Source organism: Caretta caretta, chromosome 9, assembly GCF_965140235.1.
Source record: "Caretta caretta isolate rCarCar2 chromosome 9, rCarCar1.hap1, whole genome shotgun sequence".
Lineage (NCBI taxonomy): Eukaryota > Metazoa > Chordata > Testudines > Cheloniidae > Caretta > Caretta caretta.
Window position 1 is genome coordinate 16,648,145 of NC_134214.1, and position 19,386 is coordinate 16,667,530.

At 44.5% G+C, this 19,386-nt stretch overlaps 1 long non-coding RNA gene across 1 annotated transcript in view; it reads right to left on the reverse strand.

Annotated features, from left to right (window-relative positions):
* Positions 1-19,386, reverse strand: part of LOC125642620 (uncharacterized) — an 83,321-nt gene that overhangs the window by 40,110 nt on the left and 23,825 nt on the right. The window contains exons 2-3 of the long non-coding RNA XR_007358452.2: positions 14,652-14,728; positions 13,509-13,699 (exon numbers count right to left, since the gene is read on the reverse strand). This is a non-coding gene — a long non-coding RNA (uncharacterized LOC125642620). The remainder of the gene's footprint in view (positions 1-13,508; positions 13,700-14,651; positions 14,729-19,386) is intronic.

A 19,386-nucleotide genomic window follows, 5' to 3' on the forward strand; every position in this document is an offset into this window, starting at 1 on the left:
TTATATACACACAGAGATCATGAAACAATACCTCCTCCCACCCCACTGTCCTGCTGGTAATAGCTTATCTAAAGTGATCATCAAGTTGGGCCATTGTGCTGGAAAATGGCCCAACTTGATGATCACTTTAGATAAGCTATTACCAGCAGGACAGTGGGGTGGGAGGAGGTATTGTTTCATGATCTCTGTGTGTATATAATATCTGCTGCAGTTTCCACGGTATGCATCCGATGAAGTGAGCTGTAGCTCACGAAAGCTCATGCTCAAATAAATTGGTTAGTCTCTAAGGTGCCACAAGTACTCCTTTTCTTTTTGCGAATACAGACTAACACGGCTGTTACTCTGAAACCTATGGTAACATGCATTGTTTCATGTTCTCTGTGAATATAAACTCTCCCCCCTGTATTTTCCACTGCATGCCTCCGATGAAGTAAGCTGTAGCTCACGAAAGCTTATGCTCAAATAAATTTGTTAGTCTCTAAGATGCCACAAGTACTCCTTTTCTTTTTACTATTTTCCTTGAGTTTAGTTGCTCTGATGTTCCTTTAGCTTTGAGCATCACATGGCATGTCTGTGATGTGGCAGGCGGGCAGTGAGAGCTGCCAAGTGGGTATTAGCCCCAGTCATTGGGCTGAAATCAGAGTAGGAATTCTGAAAGCAAAACTATCCTTTGACTTTTTCCTTTCAGATTCCGACATTACATGACATTGCTTTCCCTACAAGCCGCTGAGTGAAGTATAACAAGGTTGGACCTGTGTGGTAACTAAGCAGGGGCTAAGAAGTTCCTGTCTTTGACTACTAATCAGCTGTATACAAATCTTTGCAGCAGTCTTTTGTTCTCTTGCCCTCCATGCATGGGCATGGCTGTTATATAAAACGATGACTAATCCCTGCATTCAATTTCCTTAACATCTTTTTGCTGGCTCTTGTTGACACTGCAGTGGGAATTTAGATCTCAGCTTGAACATTAAGGAGCAGCTCTGAAGAGCTGGGAAGTACTGCCTCCTGACGGGCTCTTCTAGGGATTGTCAGGGGCAGCTCCCTTCCCTCTGCATGACCATCTTGTAAGGACCATCAGACTGCACTGTGCCCTACACTGGCAGGAGCTGGGGTTTCATTTACCAAGACACTACTGTTACAAACCCTGGGCAAAACACTGCTCCCTGGTGTAAATTCAGAGTGATGTCACAGCTACACGTTTTATACTCCAAGGTGCTAGTTATAGCAGCGGTAAAGAAATACGTTGAGGTTTTTTTTATTTTTAAGCATATAATTATTTTATCCTGACACCCATTTTGTTTTTAAGATGTTATCACATTTTAGTGAGTGGCGGGGGCGGGAAAGAGTGACAGGCTGCTCTGCTGTACTCTGCATTTGGGAAGGAGAATGCTGGCTCAAATGGATGGAGGGGAAATAACTAAGGCCCCCCATTCTGCAATGTACTTAAGCAGGTGCCTAATTTTTAGCATGTGGATAGTCCCATTGACTGCACATGAATTACTTATGTGCCTACAGTTAGACATCTGCTTGCAGAATAGGAGCCTCAAAGAATAGTTCCATTCAGTGGCCCCACTTCTGCACGGCACTTAAGCAAATGCCCACATCTATTCCAGTTCAGCAAATCCCTTGAGAATATGCCTAAGGGCCACTGACTTCAGCAAGAGTTGAGTATGTGCTTAACTGCTTTCCTGAATAGGGATGGACTTAAGCATATGCTTAGGCGCTTTGCTGAATTGGGGCCTGTATCACTATGGTACTGCTGCTAATGAAATGCATAATAAGGGGTGCTAAATGGGTTCCACATCCCCTGCCTAGCTACAAAAAATGGGACATCTCGTTCAGGGCTCAGTAAAAGAAGGGTCACTCTATGCAGTGTCAAATCATTGGTGTTGCCGGCAATTTGATACTTGTACACACCCACACAGCCTTCCCACCCTAACCATACAGCTTCCAAGCTCATGTGACAGACATAAGTCCCATGGTGATACCCGACATAACAGAGCTAGGTAGATGGTTTGAAGATTTGCCATTTGCTAGGTTCCTTAGAAACTGCTTACTTGCACCTGTTTCCTCAGGGCTACACACATATGTGATAAGCAGGTCCTGTGAATACAGTGACCGTATGTCCCGATTTTATAGGGACAGTCCCAATTTTGGGGTCTTTTTCTTATATAGACTCCTATTACCCCCATCCCAATTTTTCACATTTGCTATCTGGTCACCCTACGTGTGAAGGGTGTTCTCAGGAGATGGTTTATTCCTAAATTGAATTTTTCCTGAACACTAAATTATGTAGTAACATCCGCAGCCAAACATAGGGCTGGAAAATGGCACTTTTTGGTGGAAGGCGATTGAACCTTCGCTCCTGTTTAGACAGTAGTTGTATGAAGCACTCATTCACATAGTGCCAACCATCTGATAACTTATCAATAGAAAAAGAAGAGGAGTACTTGTGGCACCTTATAAATTTGTTAGTCTCTAAGGTGCCACGAGTACTCCTTTTCTGTTTTGCAGAAACAGACTAACGCGGCTGCTACTCTGAAACTTATCAATGGAGACATTCCTACTTAAAGAGGTTAGGGTAATGAAAAAGACATTGCTACCATTAGAAAGTCATCCTCAATGACCAGAGAATAACACTTTCCTGGTTGAAATTTTTTAGCTAACTTTTTAGAAAAGTAGTAAAGGACTCTGGGCTAGATCCTGCCTTTGCTCTCTGCACAGAACACACACTGAGGTCAACAGTAATAGTTTGCACTTAATCACTATGTGACACCTTTCGTCTGATGTCCTATCTAATCCCCCTCTCTAGGTATTTCTAGAGCACCTATCACATCTCTGGGCCAAGTTCAAAGTTAAAGGAGGCATCAAAGCAGTCTGAGACTGGATTATCTCAATGCACTTTACAGGCATTAAATAAATAAGCTGCATAATGCCCCTGTGAGGTTGAGAAGTATTTATCATCTCCATTTTACACAGAGTCAGATTTACCCAAGGGAAGGATATTAAATTAAATGGAAGGAGTGGAAAGGTGCCTTCTAAAGAAACTGTTTTGAATCTCTGTAACACTGTGGACTATACTAATGAGGAACATGAACAATAGCTTGTTTACAGAAAGCTTTCATGCCTGTTGTGCAGTTGAATAGAATCCAACAGAATGGGAGAAAAAGACCTACTAAGAAAACTATTGATGTGCAAGCTTCTTTGACTGCTGCTGGTTCCCATTCATTGCAGGCCCCAGCATTTCTCAAATGCAGCCACCATGGCTGCATGTAGCCACCAGGGCTTTTCCTGCAGCCACAACAGCCTCCTGGGTAGAGTTGGAGGAAGGGGCAAAACAGTATCCTCTCTCTGCAGTGCCCAGGGGCGGGCTTCAGTCCCGTCCCCCCCACACACACCCTTCAGCTGTGGGACTCCAGCGATGGGCTTCCGTCCCTGTCCCTGTCGGTTCCGGGGGTGGGTTTCAGCCTCCCCTCCCTGCCAGCTCCAGCCATGAGACTCCGGTTCTGGGCTTCAGCCGGGCCAGTCTTACTGGGCACCAGAATCAAGAGGGTGAGTCTGGGGTATGAAGCCATGGAAGGAAGCTCAGGGCAATGTGGGGAGGAAGCAGCAGGGCCTGTGAGGGCAATGGGGAGACTAGGGGAGTGGGTGGAGGTAGCAGGGACCAGCGGGGATCTGTGGAGGATGCGGGGAGGCAGTAGGGCCAGGGGCACCAACATACAACTGTACATTATTTTTATTATTGAGTCTGAAAAAAAACCCTACATAAATAAATTACAATGATTTGGACATGTATCTGGGCATATTTGTTTGTTTTTCCTAAGTTAATTAAGTATTTTAGGAAAATTTGTCAGAGCAGCCACCAGCAAGAGTTGGTGGCCACATTCTGAGGCCACCAAAATTTTTCTTCTGAGAACCCCTCTAGCATCTAACCTTTGCACAGGTCTAAGTGAGAGTAAGTCAGTGTCAGAGGGAGGAATACAGCCCAAGAGTCTGAATCCCAGCCCTCTGCTCTCACTCATAGACACCACTGCCAACATATGGCCTTTGCTTGTTCTGATCTTTTGGAGTGTGTGTGTGTGTGTGTATATCCTCCCATATAGTCCAGTGGGGTGTACTTTGCATGATTCCACCCCAGCTTGCAGGTACAGATTTAAATGGCTGACTGCACAAAACGCTAGACATCTTGAATCTGACAATAGGGGCTCTCTTTTCCTATGACTTGTCTTGTTGTATTTATGTCACGCTTTATCCTGTGATACAACTAAAGGAAATATGGAGATGAGGGAATGCTTGTCCATTCTCTTGCAAATAGCAAAGTGTGGCATTGAAATCATGTAGCTTCAGGCACTGAACTATGGGTCCTTCATCATCCTGATCATTACACAAACACACCAGAGATAGAGAAAGGGAGAAAGTTATAATAGTATGTATACATAATTCCTTAAGCATTATCTCTACGTACATTTTGCAATGATTATGATGACCAGTGGGCTATTGAATCTTGATAGAGACCTCACATGCCACATTTTGGTAAACTTAATATGCAAGCGCCTGATGCAGGAAATCCCTGTAAGATTCTATGCACTCCCTATGCCCTCTGCCAGTTGGCATCCAACAGTTACTGGGTCACAGTAGGTCAGTGAAATACTAAATCCCCCTGCTCTCAAAGGGAAACTTAGTCGCACAACAGAGCAGAGACACTCATCCACACTATTTAGTGAATATAATGCACACAGAGATGGGGCGTAGTCTGAGGACATGGAGATGTGGCCCACTAAAAAAATCCTGTACCATATGCCCAACACAGACATATTCAGAGCTTCTGGCCACCCTACCTTACAGAAGCAGCAGTGTGGTGGCCCCAGTGGCCATGGGGAATTGCCTCAGCCACTTTTGAAAATGGGATCCAGGTTCCTAGGTCGATAAGGTGCTTCGGATAATTTGATTTTTTTTCCCCCTTACATTTTCAGTGGTGCAAAAAAGAGAAGGTGTGTTCAGTAGTTCATTTGCTGAAACTCCTCGTTAGAGATGACAGAGCTCAGGGATGGTGTTTGTGAGACAGAAAAGTTTACAGGAATTGCTGTTTGCGGGAAAAAATTTTAAGCCTTGGCATGGTCTAGTACACACAGAAAGCTTGTGTTGCCCCTGGGAATCCCACCTTTTGGCCACCTGCTTATTTTGTGAGAGAGGAGAATAAACTAAATCTCATTGCCTCAGTATTTTCCCCTAACAAGCTTCTTTTGCTTCCTCATCTTCCCCAGCATACAATAATGTGGACAAAAGCAATTGAGGGCCTGTACCTGCAAGATACTGAATGGCACTCACTGCTGCAAAGGAAGGGGGCTTGAATTGGTAGAGACCCTATATTCAAAGCCCATGAACAATCAGAATCCCACATTGTATAGGAGAGAGCACTGGGAGATTACTATTTAGCTATTTCCCAACTGGATAATGAATAGGGGTGTTTTTTTTCAGAATTCAGGCATAGTTTCAATAAGAGCAATGTAACCTGACCTGGAGATTATTACACATAGCTCGAGTGGAGAGAGTACCTGGAATAGCCAAGTAACTGCCAGATGCCACAGAAGATTGATCAAGACTGAAAAGGTTAGCTGATGAGTTCTGTACCATCCTAACAAGATACTAATTTTCTATGAGTAATTTTTAAAGGTCAGTAATCAGAATTCTGAAAATAAGGCCCCACTGTGGATAAGACATAATCATACACACATCGATGGCCGATTGCATGAGTTGGATATTCTTCAGAATATTTAGTGAAGTCAGATATATATTTTTTAAAAAATCAAATAATTCTTTTGTGACTATAGCAGGGCAGTTACCCCGCTCTGATGGAAAAAGGCTAGGCTGTTATAAGGGCTCCGGGAGCAGCTGGGTGTCTCTCGCTCTAGCTGTGGAGAGAAAAGGACCTCGCTGCCTGGGAATAGAGTACCTGGAGCAGAGCAGAGCAGTGCTGGGGAAGAGCAAGAGCAAGAGGAGCTGGGGAGCTCCAACCTGGTAAACCCCCAGGCTGCAGGCCTTGGTGAAGGCCTACGAAGAGGTACTGGGGCTACAGAGGTGCAGGCCAGGGAATAGGCAGAGGCAGCTGGTCCAACCCCCTTGCCAATGATGAGTGGCCATTACAGACTGCAGTTTGCCCCAGTGAGAGGGGGCCAGATGATGAATGGCAGTAGCCACTGAGGCACGGTGTGTATAGAGGGGTGGGGGTTCCTCTGGGAGGGGAGACCCAGAGAGTGGGGGTACTGTGGGGGCCAGAACTCCAAGGAGAAGGTGCACTGGGATCCAGGAGTGACACAGGGGCCTGAGGCAGGCGAGACACCGGCCAGCAGAGGGCACTCTGAGGCTGAAGAGCTAATTCCCAAGATGACCAGCAGGAGGCGCTGCACCAGTGAGTCATCGCTCTGCTAAGGTGACATTTAAGTTACTCTGAAAAATAATGCTGTATGAATGGCATCATGGGGTTATTGCCTCCCAATGATTTCAGATCCAGTTAGAAAACCCACTTTTTACTTGTGAAGTGGACTAAGTATGAGCCGTACAAACTTATCTCAAGATCCGAAAAGACAAATTGGGTTCTTTCATACTCACACTTTATCACTAGTCATAGAGATTCTGCAGATCACATTCTGCCCTCAATTGCCATTGCATTATCTTCAACAGGCTCATACGGGTGAGCTTGCAGTTGGAACTTAGTGAACTATCCTGCGGATGATGCACAAGGAAGAACAGACTCCTACTCACTCTGTTGACTCTGCCAGGCTAATCGAACAAAGAGTAGTAAAAATTAATCAAGAAGGTGCCATGTTAACCTAGACACTTTTCAAAATGCACTAAAGTGGCCTGATTTTCAAGAGCGCTGAGCACCTGCAGTTGCCACTGACCTAATGGGGCCATAGGTTGCTTAGAATCTCCAAAAATCAGGCCATCAGAGTCTAATCAGGGAAAATCTAGTTCCTGAAGCTCTGAGAGCTGCACTGGAATCAAATCATAATTCAAGAACTGGAGCGATCCCTTCTATCCTTAATGCACTCCAGCTGACCACAGAACATGGGGACATACTTCCCAGTGCCCAGAAGAGGAGAAACCCCCATATATATTGTTCAAGTTCTCAACTGAGCATGTGCAAGAAAGCTGGGACAGCTGTAAAGAACATGCAGGCTCTCAAAGGTGACTGTTACTGCTATGCCCATTTCAATAAAGGACAATTGGAGGAAAAAATGATTATAGCTTTAACTCTTAAGCACACAAGGGCCCTAAGAAAAGAGGGGCAAGCTTTTGTAGCCACCTGTTCTAAACTCTGCCCTCAGTTACACCTGTACAATGTCATTAATTTCAGTGGGGTTATGCCTGGGTGAAACTGAAGTCATACAGTAAAGATCCACTTCAGGAAAGTCGAAGCCTTGTCCCTTTACTAATGCAAAACTAAGAGAATCATGGCAGCCAGTCTCTCAAAAGCAAGTAGAGGTTTTCAGCATCAATCTGTCAGAGCTCTGCTCCCTGGCATTTCTCCAGGCACTTACGCATGATGCTCTCCTCATTCTCTGACCAATGAGTCATTGTGGCTAAGAATAAGGTGACCAGTCTTCTCTTGCTATCATCATAGCCTGCATCATTGTTAAAGATCAGGAGTCAGATCCTCAGCTGATGTAACTCAGCATAGCACTAATGGCTTCAATGGAGCTGTGCTGTTTGACTAGCTAAAGAGCTAGCTCATGCGCTCATCTTCAGTTTCAGGGCTCCAGTCCCAGTGGCTGGGGTGCTAACCTGGGACTCAGAGACCGAGATTTGATTCCTTTCTCCACCCCAGACTTCCTGTGTGACCACAGGCAAGTCATTTAGTGCCTCATTTCCCCATTTTACATGTGGGGATTAGAACACTTGGTGTACCTCACAGGGTGTTGTGAGAATACAGTGTGTGGTATTCAGATATTACAGGAATGAGGGCCACATATGTACCTAGGACAGCTCTAAGAGCAGTTCACAGCTTGCAGTATCCAGTTCTTCTGAGGAATTATCAAGACACGCTGAAGAAAAACAGGCTGTACAGAGAGAACCTTGAGTTTCCCCACACTCATGCCACTCTACATGAACAAATGGGCAAATCTCTGCTTTTGTACCTGTTTTAATTTCTTGGGAGCTCTTCAGTCCTTTGGCAGCATAGCCAGAGTCATGCAACCAAGCCCCAAAGTCATTTCTGCTCCTCTCTCAACACGGGAAGTCATTAGAAGTATGACACTGTCATGTATGGCTAGAGCAGGCTGTAGGTCCACTGAGCCCAGTTCACCGGGGGGAGCGGGGGGAATAGCTTTATTGACTTCAGTGGAGTTTGCAGTAGGACTGAATATTCCTTGCTGGGTCTTGACCATTTCATGAGAACTTTGTAAAAAAGTTGAACGATGGTAATTAAACAAACAAAAAATACTTTTGCGCCAGAGGACTGGGAAAAACACAGGTGCAAAAAGGCCCCATCCATTGTGGGGCAGAGGGGAGGCATAATCAGGCAAAAAGTTGGCTGCTCCCCAAAACAAACACTTGGTAATGGTCTTCCAGGGTATTGGTCTCATTCCACTCCCACTTAAGTGAATGGTAAAATTCCTATTGACTTCAACGAGAACAGTATTAAATTCCTGAGTGCTTTGGAAAACCCCTTCCAGAGTATGTTCAGCTCTATATAGTTGTCCAGTTTCCAACTTAAATACATGACTACTACATGAGTCTTTCCCTTCAACTGCAAGCTCACACCACTTATTTCACCAGCTGTTCTATAAACACCTCTCCTGTCATACACTCCTTCATCTAAAATTATCGCCTGGCTCTGGTCTGTCCAATAACCTCAAATTGATCATCAAGGTTGGTTCGATAATAGCCATTAGCTCGGTGAAGATACTCACCAGCCACTTCAATCATTGCCTCTCAAGGCTAGTAAATCCCAATCTTGTTGCCCTTGACTTATACATAAGCCATTCCAATATTATAGCTCTGTGCTGTCCATTTCCAGCTCTGTCCAACTTAAACTGGTGCTTTAACAAAGCCCAACAGGGTTCAAATGCAAACAGTAATCACCTAAATGCAGCAGCAGAGCAGAAATCCCTATTTGTTAAAAATCAGTTCAGAGTTGTCTGGTTCCCGTTCATGATGAAGAGGTGTCAGAAAACCGTAACAATTGGCTCTAACTGGTGCCCTTTTGCTGACAGTCACAGGAAAGGTCAAGGATCCGCTAAATGAACATGGAGACTGAACTACTCTTTCATCCATGGTTGTAATCCTCTGAAACTCCAGCCATCCATGCTGTACCAAATCTGTGGGTGAATACAAGACTTCAGTTTCCAGGGCAGATAGTCAAGCCCCTTTCACTGCTACTAACTTCATTTTCACCAAACAATTCTCAGCAGCTCACTGACATACTTCCCATTTAAAAGCATTTTTTTGAAAATTTCATACCATTATTCATTCATTAAACGTAGGATTTCCTAAGGACAGTAAATAAAACAGCTTCATTCGGCAAATATAATAGGAATTTCCCTTTGTTAGTTTACTCAAGAAAAATAGCATCAGCTCAAGACGACAATAGATGAATGATGTGGTCATGTCTTAGCAACATCATCTACTGTGTTTCAAGCAGAATACCTTCTCTAACATTTTATCTTGCTCTGGGCAGCCTTGAAGGAAGGGTTAGCTCTTCTTGTCTTTCCTCTTTTAAAGAAAAGATTGCTACTAAGTGGGATTAGCCTCCCTTTCACTTACCTTGCTCTTTTGAAGAGGTATGGGATAGTGCCACAGTATTTTTCTCTGTGAATTACACAATCTGTTTCTGATTTGCAATTATTTTAGTGCGTGAGCCAATAAGGCAAACCAAAGAGGTAAGCAAGTAGGGCAACACAATGCAATCTCCAATCAAAAGGAGAAGACCGTCTATATTTGATCATTTGATGTCACTGCTTGTGTTTATGACGGCAAAATCCACCTGCGCAAAAGAGACTGCAATGCAGAACCCAAAAGAGAGGAGGTGAAGGCCAAAACTGTATCTTTAACACAAAGATGTTTTCTTTTTAAAGACACATTTAAAAACTACAGGGGAAAATGAGATTGGGTCGAAAACAATATTAGAAGTGACAACATGAGCTGCTTTATACTATTGTTGCTTCATAACACAATAGGTAGCAGGTTTAAAACAAACACAAGAAAGTATTTTTTCACGCAACACACTGTCAACCTCTGGAACTCCTTGCCAGAGGGTATTGTGAAGGCCAATACTATGATGGGGTTCAAAAGGGATCTACATAGGTCCATCAATGGCTTTTAGCCAGGATGGGCAGGAATGGTATCCCTGGCCTCTGTTTGCCAGAAACTGGGATTGGGTGACAGGGCATGGATCACTTGATGATAACCTGTCTGTTCATTCCCTTTGGGCACCTGCTATTGGCCACTGTCAGAGGACAGGGTACTGGGCTTGATGGACCTTTGGTCTGACCCAGTATGGCCGTTCTTATGTTCTTAATACCGGAAAATGGGACAGAGCATATTTCAGTGCTGTACAACTCAGACAGTGCAATCCATTCATAATAAAAATGTCTATGTTAAAGGAACATCTTTTCAGCTGAAAGGAAAGCAGAGTAAGGACTGATCAAGTTCAATTTCACTTCAGTGTTATTAGAGTAATATTTTTTATTCTAATATCAGACCTACAATTCTTAGTTTAATTTGAAAACAATATTAAAATCTTTAACATGTATATAGTGTTTCAACCTAAGTATTTTAAAAGCAAGAGATAATATCTGGCATTTATGCATAACTTTGCAAATATTAATTAATCTTCATGACAGTGCTGTGAGATAAGCAAGTTAGTAGTAGCTTAATCTTCCAATCAGGGAAATGAAGGCAGATAAGTGATGAGACTTGCTCCAAGACACACAGTGAGTCAGTGGTAGAGCCATATTTAGAATTCATGACCTCTGGACTCCCAAATTAGTGTGCATTATTATTTATTTATAGTAGTGACTACAATGTGCTGGGTACATTCTTGACATTCAGAAGGGGATGGTACTTGCTCTGAGATGTTCACAGTCTAAGGAAAGATTGGCAAGTAGACAAGATGTTGGGGGAAAGGACCAATAGGATTTTAAAATGTAAGTTAATTAGAACCACTCTAAGTAACATGGAATCCAATTAACTTTTATTTTAAAACAGCCCTATTTGTTGTTTCCCTGTCCCTACCTTCTGTTTATCCCATTTTTTTGTAACTTTAAAGTTTTGTCTAGAGGGGAATCCTCTGTGTTTTGAATCTTATTACCCTGTAAAATTACTTTCCATCCTGATTTTACAGAAGTGTTTTTTCTACTTTTTTCCCCCTTTTTATAATAAAGTTCTGTTTTTTAAGAATCTGATTGGTTTTTAGTGTCCTAAAAACCAAGGGTCTAGTCTGTGCTCACCTGGTTTACCTATTTGGTTGGTAGATTATTCTCAAGCCTCCCCAGGAAAGGGGGTGAAGGGTCTTGGGTGGATAGTTTAGGGAAACAGAAACTCCAAGTGGTCCTTTTCTTAAATCTTTGTCTAACTCACTTGGTGGTGGCAGCAGTACCCATCCAAGGACAAGGAAGGATTTGTACCTTGGGGAAGTTTTTAGCCTAAGCTGGTAGAAATAAGCTTAGGGGGTCTTTCATGCGGGTCCCCACATCTGTACGCTAGAGTGCAGAGTGGGGAGGGAACCTTGACAGGCCCAATACAGAGATAGAGGCCAAGTGCATAATTTAGATCCAGATTTGGATTCTGAACCCCTCTACCCTGATTTCAAAAATGTTTGGAGCCAGGGTTTTGGTTCAGCACCATCTCTTTTAAAATAAAATTAAAAAGGAAATGACCTAACACACTAGAAATGTTGATCTGAAGGGGATGGGAGGAGCTGCCAGTCAACACGCCTTTACCCAGCAGAAATTCACAATGAGCTAGCAATCTTTCTATAATTTTCTAATTTTGCTCTTTACCATTTTTACTTGCTCTGCCAAAAATTACCTCCTCCCTGCCAGCTCCTTGCAGTCTGTGACCTCTTCTATCCCAGAGAATAAGCTGTGATGGTAAAGCACTGCAAGTCTTCTGGAAAATGGAAAGCACCTCATAGTCAAGGTTCTGTGATCAATTCTTTGTTTTTAAAGTGCCAAAGAGATGCATGCTGGCAACATCAGATTAGTTCAGAGCACTTTTAAAAGTGCATCCTGGACTTCTAATTCTAAAATTTATCTGTCAAGTGAATTCAGCTAGGTGCCAGATTGGCATTAACAATCTGAAGGCCTCTGAATGGGCAGCAATGGTCCAAGCTTCTTCAGATAGCCAGCAACGATCCAAAACCCTGTCCTGGAAGGATCACCTCTGGTGAGAAAGAGTGGTTAATTCTCCATTCTTAGTCTTTATGCTGAAACTGCCAACAAGGGTGCCAGCTGTGCCACTTCTACTGGTGGGTTTTGTGATTGGGACACCTGTCCACTAGAAAATGGACTGAAGCCATTGGCTCATTTCACGTAGGCCACTAAAACACACTAAATGCTACCCATGTTTGCTTACTAACTGGTGCCTAATCTGAAGCAGACTCAACTATTTTTAATTTGTTATGAATCATTTGGTCCCTTTGATAGCAACTTCAGAGATCTCCCTCTGCCACAGCCAATATTTTAAACAATGTACTTTAACTTCATTTGCAGTGCTTTCTTTAACATGTTCTTACTGATGCTGGTTCTCAGAATGTATGGCTTATGTTAACAAGCTATGCTAATGAATTTACACTTCCTATTTCACTTAGGGTCTGACCCAAAGCTCATGGAAATCAATGGGAGTCTCCACCGATTTCATTGGACTTTGGATCAGGTCCTTACAGAACGGAGTGCAGAATTCTGCAAGTGATGTACTATGCTCTCCATGGGCTAGCTCCTCAATATTGAACATACTGGACTCTTGACAGCATGATCTCTTGCAATTTGTTTTTATTCATGCAGTGCCATGATCCTTACACTTTTTACCCCTGCTAGCAAGGCCAGCAATTATGCTTGTAACATTCTTTTTTGGCTGTAATGAGGTCTTCAGTCAAAATTTAAGTAATGCCTAAAGTATGTTATTTTCTGCCAAAACATTAAAGGAAAACAAGTGTTATGGGAAAGGCTTCTACAGCCATAAAAGCCTTTATGTTCAAAAGGCTTATAGAAATGAAGCTTATACAAACAGAAGTGGCTCACAAGTTGGGCACAAAAACATGATTATTATGTATTTGTGGGTGAACTAGTGCTAATGAAAGCAAGGGATTGATCCAAATCTCATCCCACTTAATGGAAAGGCTTCCAGTGAAGTCAATAGTCTTTGTTTCAGAGTCAAGAGGCTTGCTCCTGCTCCTGTTGAATTCAATAAGAAAATTCATTGATTTCAGTGGTGCAGACCCTGGACCTCATTGCACGGACTACACAAAGGACAGTTTGGGCAAGTGCAGTGTGCATTTTCCATCATACCTCCGCCAAGGCACTTCATCCTGACCTGCATCACCTTCATTCTTCAAGTCCTTTGAAATGCCCCAGTAGGACCGAGGGTGGTGAGCGTCAGGGGAAAAAGGCGGGCAGTTCAGGAGGCACAGAAGAAAGCAAAAGAGAAGAAACAAAATCCACATCTCCTTCTAGCCTCTGGCTGAAACTGGGCAGCTCTCCTGTGGAAAAATTAAATGCTCAGGAAGAAGTATCTGCTTCCTGCCTGTAAAATGTGTAGCATGGCCTGACTGGCCACTGCCTCACCTCTTACCTAGACATGTCCAACAGAGACACAGTGTACGCAGTTGAGGGGGGGGGGAGTAATCTCTAACAATGTGCTGTGCTTCACGAGGCTTATTGTGTATTGGTGCTGGGCTTTAATATTAACATCCTGCCACAATAAATGATCAGATAGCACACATGTGATGAGTGCCTTATTTGTTAAACTATCCATCCTTTGGCTGCTAATTTTCCTCCAGTTTTTTAGCTCAAAACTACAATTTGACATTTGAGCCAGAATGTTGTCAGTAGGGCACCTAAAATTAGGCACCCAAATCCATATCTAGGTGCCTACATGCAAGTAGCCTGACTTTCAGAGATGCTGTGCACCTAAACCTCCAGCTGAAGTCTAGACAGATTGACCACTAATGTCAAATGAGAACTGTGGCGGGGGGCGGGGGGAGGGCGCGGCCCTTCCAAAATATCAGGCCACTTCTATTTAAAGGCCTAACTTTAGTCATCCTAGTGTGAGAAGTCTGGTCTCAATGCAGGTCTCCCAACCACTTACCCCAATACTAAAATCTACCATGATGCTGATTTACTTGGGCTTTATGTGATGCTCCATTTATTTATATTATGCAATCTGTTGTTCAAGGCAATGCATTTTAAATTAGTGGTTGCAAACTGGAGTTTAGTAGTTTCAGCTAGTACTAACTGTCAGTTTAGGTGCTATAGAAATATAAATTAGCATCATTACTCAACAATCCAACTCTGCCCCATTTATTCATTTATCTAAATATGTCAAAGTAGTCAAGCTTGACTAGGAAGTGAATTGGAACCATCAGCTCATTTCACATCAGAGTCACTATTTGGTAAGAAGCATACCATGAGAATGAAAGGGATTCTACTTACGTGATATTTTACTGGTAAGAATTTTTTTGAAAGCTCATCTGTCAGCTGCTTACTGAGTCAAGTTCTCTCATCATGAACTGTGTGGAGAAAGTGAACGAGGAAGTGTTATTTACCCCTTCACATAATACCAGAACCAGGGGTCACCCAATGACATTAATAGGCAACAGGTTTAAAACAAACATAAGGAAGTACTTCTTCACACAACGCACAATCAACTTGTGGAACTCATTGCCAGGGGACGTTGCAAAGGCCAAAACTATAACTGGGTTCAAAAAAGAATTAGATAAGTTCATGGAGGATTGGTCCTCAATGGCTATTAGCAGGGATGCAACCCCATACTCTGAGTGTCCCTAAGCCTCTGACTGCCAGATGCTGGGACTGGAAAGAAGGGGTGGATCACTTGACAATTGCCCTGTTCTGTTCATTCCCTCTGAAGCATCTGGCACTGGCCACTGTCGGAAAACAGAATACTGGGTTAGGTAGCCCATTGGTCTGAGCCAGTATGGTTATTCTTATGTTCTCATTTATGGAAGGATGCTGGAGGTGGCCCAATCAAAAAGAAAAACAAAACACGCCTTTCATCTTGAAGGTCCCAAAAGTGCTCAACAAACTATATACATAGAAGGATAATTGAAAATGCAGACTCTTCAGGCGCGGAATGCAGCAATTATTTTAACAGTGCTACACAACAGTCTGAGAGGAAGAGGAATACCGTATCCATTTGAAACAGCAGAGGAAATTTAGGACTTGTCTACCCAGGGACACTTAGGCCTGGTCTACACTACGAGTTTAGGTCGAATTTAGCAGCATTATCAATATTTAACCCTGCACCTGTCCACACGAAGAAGCCCTTTTTTTCAACTTAAAGGGCTCTTAAAATCGATTTCTTTACTCCACCTCTGACAAGGGGATTAGAGCTGAAATTGGCCTTGCCGGGTTGAATTTGGGGTACCATGGATGCAATTAGACGGTATTGGCCTCTGGGAGCTACCCCAGAGTGCTCAGTTGTGACCACTCTGGACAATGCTCTCAACTTAGATGCACTGGCCAGGTATACAGGAAAAGGCCCGCTAACATTTGAATTTCATTTCCTGTTTGGCCGTCGTGGCGAGCTCACCAGCACAGGTCACCATGCAGAGCCCATCATCACAAGAGACCACGCAGTCCCAGAATCGCCGAAGAGCTCCAGCATAGACCGAACAGGAGGTACGGGATCTGATCGCTGTATAGGGAGACGAATCCGTGCTGACAGAACTCTGTTTGAAAAGATGAAATGCCAAAATATTTGAAAAAATCTCCAAAGACATGAAGGACAGAGGCTATAACAGGGACCCGCAGCAATGCCGCGTGAAAATTAAGAAGCTCCGGCAAGCCTACCAAAAAAACAGAGAGGCAAACGGACGCTCTGGTTCAGAGCCCCAGACATGCTGCTTCTATGATGAGTTGTAAGCCATTCTAGGGGGTGCAGCCCAACTCTACCCCAACTCTATACTTTGACTCTGTCCAAGGAGTGAGAGGCAACATGGAAATGAGTTTTGCGGGCAAGAAACATGATGATGATGAGGAGGTTGTAGATAGCTCCAGAGAAACCAGTTTCCCCAGCAGCCAGGATCTGTTTATCACCCTGGACCTGGACCCAGTACCCCCTAAACCCACCCAAGGTGGGCTCCCAGACCCTGAAGGCGGAGAAGGGACCTCTGGTGAGTGTACCTTTGTAAATATTATACATCGTTTAAAAGCAAGCGTGTTTAATGATTAATTTTCCCTGGCATTCGCAGCCAGTACAGCTACTGGAAAAGTCTGTTAACATGTCTGGGGATGGAGTGGAAATCCTCCAGGGACATCTCCATAAAGCTCTCATGGATGTACTCCCAAAGCCTTTGCAAAATGTTTCTGGGAAGAGCAGGCTTATTCAGTCCTCCATGGTAGGACACTTTACCACACCAGGCCAGTAGCATGTAGTCGGGAATCATTGCAGAACAAAGCATTGCAGCATATGGTCCCGGTGTTTGCTGGCATTCAAACAACATCCGTTCTTTATCTCTCTGTGTTACCCTCAGGAGAGTGATATCATTCATGGTCACCTGGTTGAAATAGGGTAGTTTTAGTAAGCGGACATTCAGAGGTGCCTGGTCCTGCTGGGCAGTTTGCGTGTGGCTGAACAGAAATCTTCCCTGCTGTTAGCTACGCAGTGGGGGGAGGGATGAAGCCATCATCCCAGAGAATTGGGGGGGGCGGAAGAGGGGGTTAGTTGGTTTTTTGCTGCATGTGAACCCGGAAACTGCAGCCCTTCCTTTTAAATTGACAACCCATTTTTAATGGCCAACCCAACGGCTGTATCGTATAGGAAATGAGGGCGCTGCTGTTTGAAGCCATTCCCACATGTTATGAAGGTTAAAGAAGCCAAAAGACTGTAGCTCACCATGGCTGCCTGCAAACCGAATTCTGTTGCCCGGCCCTGCGTGAGTGATCTCTCACACCAAACTAGCATACCCTCAATAAGAGGCAAAATGCAACCTTGTAATGAAAGCACATGTGCTATGTAGTGTTAACAGCAAGGTTTACCATGAAAGAGTGTACCCCTTGTTCTATAAAATGTGTCTTTTTAACTAGCATTCGCCTTTTTTTTCCCTCCACCAGCTGCATATGTTTTTCTTTCCCAGAGGCTAGCGAAGATTAGAAGGTGGAAAAAACGCACTCGCAATGAAATGTTCTCTGACCTCATGCTGTCCTCCCACACTGACAGAGCACAGCAAAATACGTGGAGACAGACAATCTCAGAGTGCAGGAAAATACAATATGACCGCGAGGAGAGGTGGTGGGCTGAAGATGGTAGGTGGCGTCAGCTTGCTGAAACAAGGCAGGAGTCAATGCTCAGGCTGCTGGAGGATCAAACTCATATGCTCCAGCGTATGGTTGAGCTGCAGGAAAGGCAGCAGGAGCACAGACCGCCACTACAGCCCCTGTGTAACCAAACGCCCTCCTCCCCAATTTCCATAGCCTCCTCACCTAGACGCCCAAGAACTTGATGCGGGGGCCTCCAGCCACCCAGCCACTCCACCCCAGAGGATTGCCCAAGCAACAGAAAGCTGGCATTCAATAATTTTTAAAGTTTTCAAGTGCTGTGTGGCCTTGTCCTTCCCTCCTCCACCACCCCATCCAGTGCTTCCCTCCTCCACCACCCCTCCCGGGCTACCTTTGAAATTATTCTCCTATTTGTGTCATGAATAAATAAAGAATGCATGAATGTGAAGCAACACTGGCGTAATTGCCTGTGCAAGATCGAAAGGGGGAGGGGAGGGTGCTTAGCTTACAGGAAAGTAGAGTGAACCAGGGGGGAGGGGGTTCCATCGAGGAGAAACAAACAGAACTTTCACACCATAGCATGGCCATTCCTGAACTGGTTTTCAAAGCTTCTCTGATGCGCACCATGTCCTCCTGTACTCTTCTAACCGCCCGGGTGTCTGGCTGCCCGTAATCAGTGGCCAGGCGATTTGCCTCAACCTCCCACCCCGCCATAAATGTTTCCCCGTTACTCTCACAGATATTGTGGAGCACACAGCAAGCAGTAATAACAATGGGAATATTGGTTTCGCTGAGGTCTAAACGACTCAGTAAACTGCGCCAGCGTGCTTTTAAACGCCCAAATGCACATTCTACCACTATTCTGCACTTGCTCAGCCTGTAGTTGAAGAGCTCCTGACTACTGTCCAGGCTGCCTGTGTATGGCTTCATGAGCCATGGCATTAAGGGGTAGGCTGGGTCCCCAAGGATAACTATAGACATTTCAACAACCCCTTTGGTTATTTTCTGGTCTGGAAAGTAAGTATCTTGCAACAGCTGTTGAAACAGACCAGAGTTCCTGAAGATGCGAGCGTCATGTACCTTTCCCGGCCATCCCACTTTGATATTGGTGAAACGTCCCTTGTGATCCACCAGTGCTTGCAGCACTATTGAAAAGTACTCCTTGCGGTTTATGTACTCGCTGCCTTGGTGCTCCGGTGCCAAGATAGGGATATGGGTTCCATCTATCGCCCCACCACAGTGAGGGAATCCCTTTGCAGCAAAGCCATCCACTATGACCTGCACATTTCCCAGGGTCACTACCCTTGATAGCAGCAGATCAGTGATTGTGTTGGCTACTTGCATCACAGCAGCCCTCACAGTAGATTTGCCCACTCCAAATTGATTCCTGACTGACCGGTAGCTGACTGGCATTGCAAGCTTCCACAAGGCTATTGCCACTCGCTTCTCAACTGTGAGGGCTGCTCTCATCTTGGTATTCTTGCGCCTCAGGGCAGGGGAAAGCAAGTCACAAAGTTCCATGAAAGTGCCCTTATGCATGTGAAAGTTTCGCAGCCACTGGGAATCGTCCCAGACCTGCAACACTATGCAGTCCCACCAGTCTGTGCTTGTTTCCCTGGCCCAGAATCAGTGTTCCACACCATGAACCTGCCCAATTGACACCATGATGTGCATATTGCCGGGGCCCATACTTTGTGAGAAGTCGATGTCCATGTCCTCATCACTCTCGTCACCGCGCTGCAGTCGCCTCCTCCTCGCCTGGTTTTGTTTTTCTTGCAGGTTATGGTTCTGCATATCATGCTGGATAATGCGTGCGGTGTTTATAGTGCTCATAATTGCCGCGGTGATCTGAGCGGGCTCCATGTTCCCAGTGCTATGGTGTCTGCGCTGAAAAAAGGCGCAAAACGATTGTCTGCTATTGCTCTGACGG